This window comes from Corvus kubaryi, unplaced genomic scaffold, assembly GCF_017639235.1.
Source record: "Corvus kubaryi isolate FWS band 111438036 unplaced genomic scaffold, C.kubaryi_AGA036_p1.0 37397, whole genome shotgun sequence".
Taxonomy (NCBI): domain Eukaryota; kingdom Metazoa; phylum Chordata; class Aves; order Passeriformes; family Corvidae; genus Corvus; species Corvus kubaryi.
This window is the reverse complement of record NW_024581136.1, coordinates 15,086,425-15,094,211: the sequence shown is the minus strand read 5'-3', so window position 1 is coordinate 15,094,211 and position 7,787 is coordinate 15,086,425. Positions and strand designations below refer to the sequence as shown.

Sequence of the window (7,787 nt, the reverse complement as noted above, 5' to 3'; positions counted from 1 at the left end):
CAACAGTTGGGGCTGCCCTGGGAAGTGCACCCTCCGTCAGGCTTCCCTTCAGAGCCTGATTTCTCTTCTTAAACAAGGACCTGGGTACCTCTGTATGGGTAGGGGAGCCCCTTTGGCCCCTGTCCTGCCATAGGCAGAAGGTCTGTATGAGTGCAGGCAGTGCTCTGGGCTGAGATTTGTGCCCCCAGCAGGAAGCAAGTGCCACATTTCACAGGATTATCAGGTTAACATTCCCACAGCTGGAACATTTGGGGTCACATCCCAGGTATTGCAAATGATGGCCATAACCAGGGAACGTCCCCATGCAAGGAACCTGTGAAGTTAATGCTCTGCATGTGGAAACAGCTGACTTGTCACAGCAGTAATGACCATTCCTCCAATGAATTAGACCCATGTATGTACATCCTTATTTGCAAATAACCCATAGGTGTCATAAAATAATTTCCACTTTCCTTCTTATGTAACAGAAAATGAGGCAGAAGACAGCTAAAGTGAATTTCAAGCTGAAGCCCTCTAAGACAACCATGTTGTTGTCAAAAAGACCCATTGTTCAGGGTAACTTGAGAAACCAGCTGCTAAAATTCAGCCACGTTTTTCAGGGCAGAAAAATTTATTGACCCTATCTTCGACACAAATAATCACCATTAGATTCCCTTGTTTTTAAAATTGGTTTCCACAAACTTTTATTTATCTTGCTTCCTCAGGACTGCACAAATCAGACAAAAAAATAGCGTGGTAGTCTCTTCTCAGCACATAAAGCAAGTATGAATAGTTTTGGCCATGGTTTTATTTTCATGACTGTTTCAGAGCTCCAGATGTTACTGCTCTAAACCACACTCGATACCAGCAGGGCTTCATTGGTACCGCTGTGTTACAAACACCACTAATAGTAGCAATAGTAGCGAGTAGCTCCTAAGTTATCTCATCTCTTCCTTCAGTTTTGCCCTTGCAACACCACGTCAGGACATTTTGCTGGAGCTGATGGAAAGGAGGGGTATTGATTTTCTCCAGATTGCCAGCTTTTTCTCATCCTGTGTGGTGCCCAGGGCTGGTGAAAATTGTGCCGGGAGCACGGGATGGTGCAGGCATGGCTGGGGCTGGGGCTGCAGCAACGCCTGCTCACTCAGACAGTTCACAGCAGGGACCTTGCTTGAAATCTCAGTGTATTTTTAGTTGAGCTATCTGAGGGATGAAAGTAGGGCATCAGCGCTCAGCAGAACTGTACAGACAGGTTTTGCATACGGAGCAAAACTGGAGAAAGCAGTGGGGGTTGGGCTTCTCCTTTTTCTTTCATTCTGCTGACTTTGTGCAAAAGTTGAACATCAGGCTTTACCCAGTGAACTTACATGAGTTTGTATAATAGATGTGTGGGGGAGAAACAGGCTGTTCAGAGCCAGAGCAGAACCAGCCTGGTCTGCATCACCAACAGCCCCATGGGGGACAGTGACAGAGCTGAGGTGGGAAGAGGTGTCAGCAGTTTCCTCAAGACATGGTCCGAGTGTTCCTGGCTGGGAAACCGAGCAGGGAAATTGGCATTGCTCGGGGCGCTTCTCTCCAGCCTTATTTTGTGCTCTGGAAAGCAATTTGAATGGAAAATGAAGTGAGTTTGAGGAAGGAAAATGGGACAGAAATTAAAGGAGCGGAGTCTGGGCTTGAAAAATTCTTCAAAATGAGCATTTTTCCCCACCAAAAGGCAGTATTTTATTTTCCCTGTAAGGAGACAAAATGAACAGCAGGGACTATTGTTGTGGCAAGAACACCTGGAGATGTGCGAGCTGCAGCGAGAGCTCGCTGGCAGGGATAGCAATGGCATAATTTGCAGCAACATCTGCAGTTGGCCCAGCAACCATCTCTCCTCATTAATTAGCAGAAGCAGTAGCTTTGCCAGACAGTCCCATTGGCTTTTGCCTTGTTACTCTACCCATCAGCTAATGAGCCATCCTCTTCCCTTCCTGCTGAGTGTGGCCAGTCTGCCTGAGAATGGACACAGAAATCCAATGTGCATGAAAGGGGGTGGCAGTGCTTGCCATCATTTTGTGTACCTACCCTGCAGGTCACATTTACTACAACCCCATGATTCAGCAGCAGTGGGCTGTGGGCCTGTGGAGATAATAGCAGAGATTCACTGATGACTCCCCTGTCTCTCCCTGTGCATCTAATTTTATGCTGCAAGGCATGAAGCCATGTATGTACAGGCCTGGCTTTCCTCTCTGAAATTGTTTTGGATTACATGTAGTTTATTCACAATTGTGCTTTGATCCTCCAAGCTGACAAACATGTTCTTTGACCTTGCCTCATTTTCTCTGCCTGGAAATGATCCATGACACTGTCCTTCAGGAGTGATTTGGTTTCCACCAGTGAGACAATATCATAACCCAGCTCTGCTTAACCCCCATTTCCACAGAATAGTCCAGTTATGCAAGAAAGCAACATGTGGATCAGGGGACCTCCTGGGCATCTTTGCCTGGCCATTCCATGCCATCTCCACTGCTGTGGTGATGAATTACTGCAGCAATGGAGAAATTAATAGAAGGCAGAGGAAGGCAGCAACCATTAGCAAGTCCCTGGCAAGCTCAGCTTTCTTGTCCAGGGTTGCACTTAAGATCAAATGTCAACTCCTGCATGTGGCTGTTACCTGGGGAGCTCCAGATCCTGCTGCAAGGGAGTTTCTCTCAAGTGGTGGCTGCCCATCCCCGTGGTGGTGCAGGCAGGATCCCGTTTGCCTGCACACAGCGCGAGCCTCAGGCAGTCTTGCTCAAGTCATTTCATGCACAGTTTAATTCTTTGCATAGTGGGGAGGGGGACTTATTCCAAGAAAACCCGATCCAAAATGATCAAGGTGGCTTAATAACACGAGGCAAATGGCAGTGCTATGGCCCTGCTAGACAATAGCAAAACACATTCGGATGCGCAGCTCAGACCTTGCTGCATTACACATGTAATTAGGTTGTTTCCATGGTAATGATCTAATTATGGTCTTCTTGGCTTTGTGTAATCACATTTGCTGCATTTTGGCAGAGCTGTTTTCCTTATTTTTGAACTGCAACACTTGGCAAGATGTTCTTTCTAAAGCCGAATAATAATTTTTGCCTGATGGAAACCGACAAGTCTGTGAGCTTTTATTTAAAGCAGGGTTGAAGGTACAAGACGAGACAAAACTATATATATAGAATATCTATAATATATATGTATATATAAAGAAGGATTTTTATCCCTGTAATTTCTATTCCTCCTTCCTTCCTACCTTTTTTTTTTTTTTTTTTTTTTTTTTTTTTTTGGTGAGTGCTTAAAATAATGAATTGTAGCAGTGGCTCCCACATGGGAGTGGAAACTCCAGAGACCTTTTTTGTGTGCCTGGGGTAAGGGATGCACTGACCTTAAGGCATGAGATTACACCTCTCTCTGCTTTATTTTCCATGTCTGGGGATGATACTGACTCAGACAAGATGCATGTGAAAAACGCACATTATTTCTGATAAACTCTTTCAGCCCCTGGTAAGAATATCTTAGAGAGAGCTGGTGCAATCCTGGCCCCATTGAAGTCCAAGGGCAAACTCGATTTCCACAGTGCTGCAATTTGCTATGTGGCTGTTCAAACACCTTAAGAAAAAAATCAAATACAGAAAGCCAAACCTAGCAGCCTGGATTCTCCACCCTGCTGCCCCAGAGCTGGGCAAGGAGGGGGGTGTTAGACTTTGGGGACACAGGTGGCATCTCTTTGCTCCACCATGGCACTGCCAGGGAATCCTGCCGACGGATTTGTTGCTCACAAGTGGGATCCCCTTTACTAAACTCACTCCTTCCCTAGAGATCTGGCCATTCCTCTGTGTTATAGGGCAGTTTGGGGCAGGTGCAGAGTTCAAGGCTCTGCCAGAGCCACTACTCATAGGGATTTACTGTGGTCCGTGCTCTGTTGTACAGGAGAGGTGCTTATTATAGCCTGTAATCCCTCCTGAGGCAACTCCCTTCCTTGGAGTCAGCTGCCAGATCTGGCTGTTATTTATCACTTATAAAGATTTTTAAAGCTTTCTTGAAAAACAAAAGATATATCTCTGGCTTGAGCAATAAGGGATCTGGGGAAAGCCAGGAGATGAAAGGTCAAGCAAGAGGAGCTTGTGAAACCACACTGGAGCTGTAGGCTGTAGTCAGCCAGGAGCTTGTACTGCAATTGACAGGGCTATTCATGGAAAGGGTTTTGATTAGAGTTGCCATGACAATAGGAAACACCTAAAAAAGATCTATGAAATGTTATATCAGCATCAAGCCAAGAAGTTAAGCCAAAGCCTGCACTCTGGTTATTCCTGTGAGTCAGTGGCTTTCATCATAGCATAGCTAAAAGAAGGATTTGCTCCTCTGACTTTGAAGATTTGGGAAAACAGGTATGAAACGTAAATTATGATGGAAAAGATTCGTGCTGTAAAGAATTCGCTGTGGAAGGATGTTGGAAACCTTGCAAATACTGTTTGCAGCTCTTGCTTACTGTACAGCACATACACACATGGGGCCCTGAGATTCTGATGGACAGGTGGGTATGGCTGTGTTCTGAATGAATACAGTATAACACCCACTCTGCGTGGCCTCTAGGGTCCAGGGATTGAAATTTCCATCTCTAAACCTTTACCAAGAGTTTTCAAACCCAAAATGAGTGGCACTGAATTTCAAGGACCCAGCAAAAATAATTCACTTTTGAAAGCAAAGTGTTTTCTCAAGATATCAGAGGTGAGAAGAAAACCTGGTGTTGCCAGTTTTTGAATGAATAATGATGTGAGGGAGGGTGAGGTTTTTTCCTTCATTTGAGGTATCTCTGAGTACAGAATCCCTGGAGCTTCCAGCAAGGACCAGAGACTGTATTCCCCTGACAGTTTTTTTAAATTTTTTTGCAGAACTGACCATACTGTTAGCCCAGAAAGTTATGCTGCTGAGCCATATGCTTTGCTGTTATGTTCTGCAGAGAATAAAGCTGTGATTAGCTATTGCCACTTCAGTTTTAGCAGATTGACACCTCTCAAATGCCAAGATATACCCAAATAAGCCCAAAACAAATGCTTGTGAATGGACAGACAACTACATAGCAGTCATGGTAAAAGTCAAATGACAGCAGTGGAGTGGGGTGGGGCCTCAGGTCTGCTCTGTCACTTCTCCTGGTGATGTGAACGCCTTTTATGGGGACCTTTTAGTGGGTCACAGCTAATTTGACTTGTACATCTTCCTTGCAGAGCACCCTGATGGAACAGCTGCCTGAAGGGGACGAGCTGGGTCCTCTGTATTTTATCCATGCAGGACATCAGTACAGGGGACAAAACACAGCCAGGAGGGGCATCATCTCCTGCTTCTCCTCCTGTCTCCACCCTATCTAACAGACCAGCAGCAGAAAGGACAGGCTTGTCTCCAAAGAGAATAATGGCATGTTAATGAGAGCCCTGCTCCCTGAAACTGCTGGTTCTTGTACTTTGGCTCTGGTTGTGGTATTGGAGAACATGGAATACTATATTTTACTGCACAGGCTGCACAGATTCCCCCCCTGTGCAAATCCTCACGTGTGAAAAGCAGTTATCACCATCTCTTGCCTTCAAGGTATTGCATGATTGTGGGCTGAAATCAGAGCTGAGGAGCCTGTCCTGCTTTCCACAAGCCTGTGAATTTCATTAATGCCACCAAGGGTTTTATGTCTGCCAATACCAGACCCCCCCACTTTATTCTGCCCTTGTTCCCTGATTTTGTAACCCAGATATTTGCATAAAACAGAGCAGCAATGCCAAGTGCCGGTGCCTCCGTTCCTGCTGCACAGGCTCCATATGCTGCCTATCTGTGTCAATTCCAGGGAGCTCTGCCATTGCAGGAGGACAATTTTCAGACTGTATGTGTGTAAATTAGAGCTGACAGTCTGCAGCGTTAATTCATGGACTGAAGCTGATCTTTGCTCACACCCTACCCATCAGATAACCTTAGCACCATGATCAATACAGCCAGATAATTACAGCTAGCAGAAAAGCTAAGTGCAGGTTTCCAGGTTTTTTTTCATCAAAACAAAGTCCTAGGGATATGTTCCTGCCAAGGCTTAGACAATTCTCTGTTATTACACTGGGAGCTCACGCAAGCCTAATACTATAAAATACTTTTTGCACGAACACCCTCAAACAGAAATTCCCTCTCATCTAAATCTAGCTCATCTATCTTGGTATGAGTCTCTAATTCTGCATGTGTAGGGGGAAACTGTCCCTCTGTTTCCCTGTTGATCTAGTGCCAAATCCACTGACGTCAACAGCCAGGAGGAGAATGACTGAGAAAAAGAAAAACCTGATCCATGAATCTTCAGAGATTTCTGAAGAAAAGTCTTTGGACTTTTCTACCTAAAGTTGGTTGATATAATTTCTCACTTGCACCTGGTCACCCCAGAACTTATTTTTCAAACATAGGTTGTCCTTTTGTTCTTTATATATTTGCTTTGCTAACTGTCGTGTGAACCTTGTCCTTTGCAGGCACTGGCTTTGGAAGAGATCCTGGCAAGCAGAAAGCCATTGTACACTGCCCTGGGAAACACAGCCTAGAGATATCCTGATTTTCTGTGTCAGGTGGAGCACCAAGGGAGACACTGCTGCTGACCACAAACATTAACTGCCAAGCCTAAAGGATATGGCACCATTCAATGCATAGTGTCAAGTGAAACATGGGTGTTTTTCCTATTTTCACTTTACAATATACAGAATCAACAAGGTCCACAAGGCATAGATCAGGGTACCTCTGTCAGGACCCAAGGAACAGCTCAGTGATGGATAAAACTCACCTCTGTGCACTAGAGCAATGCTAGTAGGTGAGCCCTCTTCATGGGCAAGGAGATGCCCAGCTCTGACTCCAAGGGCATCTGGAATTAAAGAGCAGTAGTAGCCCTGCAGTAGCAAGAAAGCAAAATGACTGCAATCATTAATTGCACTGCTATAAATTCTCTGGGATGAGAAACTTTCACACAGTTGTGAAGAAGCCATCATCAACATGGGCTCTGGTGCACATACACACACACACAGCATATGTACACACAGAGAGATCAATAGATTGCATATGGTGCACATGGCATAATTCATGACTCTTCCTGAAGGCTGTCACAAATCTGAGATGTATTGGTTGAGAAGAGTACTGGGGTAGTCTTTTAATTAGTCCACAGCTCAGCTGCATTGTAAAATTTACTCTCTGACATTGCATCCAAAATTTATAACCTTTTAAATCAAAGGAACATCTCAGAGTCTGTGTTTTTGCTAATTGGAGGTGTTAATGATAAAAGCACAAGCCCGGAAAAGTGACATGTTAGACAATTACTCATAATATTCAGAAGTGTTCCTCAGGCCAAGGTGTTACCCTATAAAAATTAATTTGGAAATATACAGGGATCCCAGATGTCTTACTCATAGCTGTATATTACCTGCTTGATGCTGGTGGAGGGAAAGCTGCCCTTTGCTCTTCTGTGGTGAATTCTTCCCAGGAGTGCTGTTAAAAGAGCAGAGTTTGGCTGCTACAGGGCCTCCAGCTCAGGCACATCCATGTGGGAGTGGAACAATTCCTGGTGAGCCCAGCCAGGGCTCAGCACTCTCAGCGAGAACTAGCAATGACCCTGAGAGGACAGTATGGCACGGCTTTGAGAGGATTTGGCTTCTGGAATAGATGACTGTGGCTCTTGGCCACATGAATATATTGCTTCAAAAGACACACATTAGTGCCTCTTGGCTTCGTAGCAGCTGTTGCCAGATGTGCCCTACTTTTTGTTAGGCTAGGAAAGAGAAAGACGTTATCTTCAA

The 7,787-nt window shown here is 45.0% G+C and overlaps 1 long non-coding RNA gene across 1 annotated transcript; it reads right to left on the bottom strand.

Annotated features, from left to right (window-relative positions):
* Nucleotides 1-672: 672 nt before the first annotated feature.
* LOC121671110 lies at nt 673-7,573 on the bottom strand. Its single transcript, XR_006018395.1, has 3 exons — nt 7,415-7,573; nt 6,785-6,887; nt 673-1,572 (listed from the first exon to the last, which is right to left on the bottom strand). It is a non-coding gene; the product is annotated as an uncharacterized LOC121671110 (long non-coding RNA).
* Nucleotides 7,574-7,787: the final 214 nt, after the last annotated feature.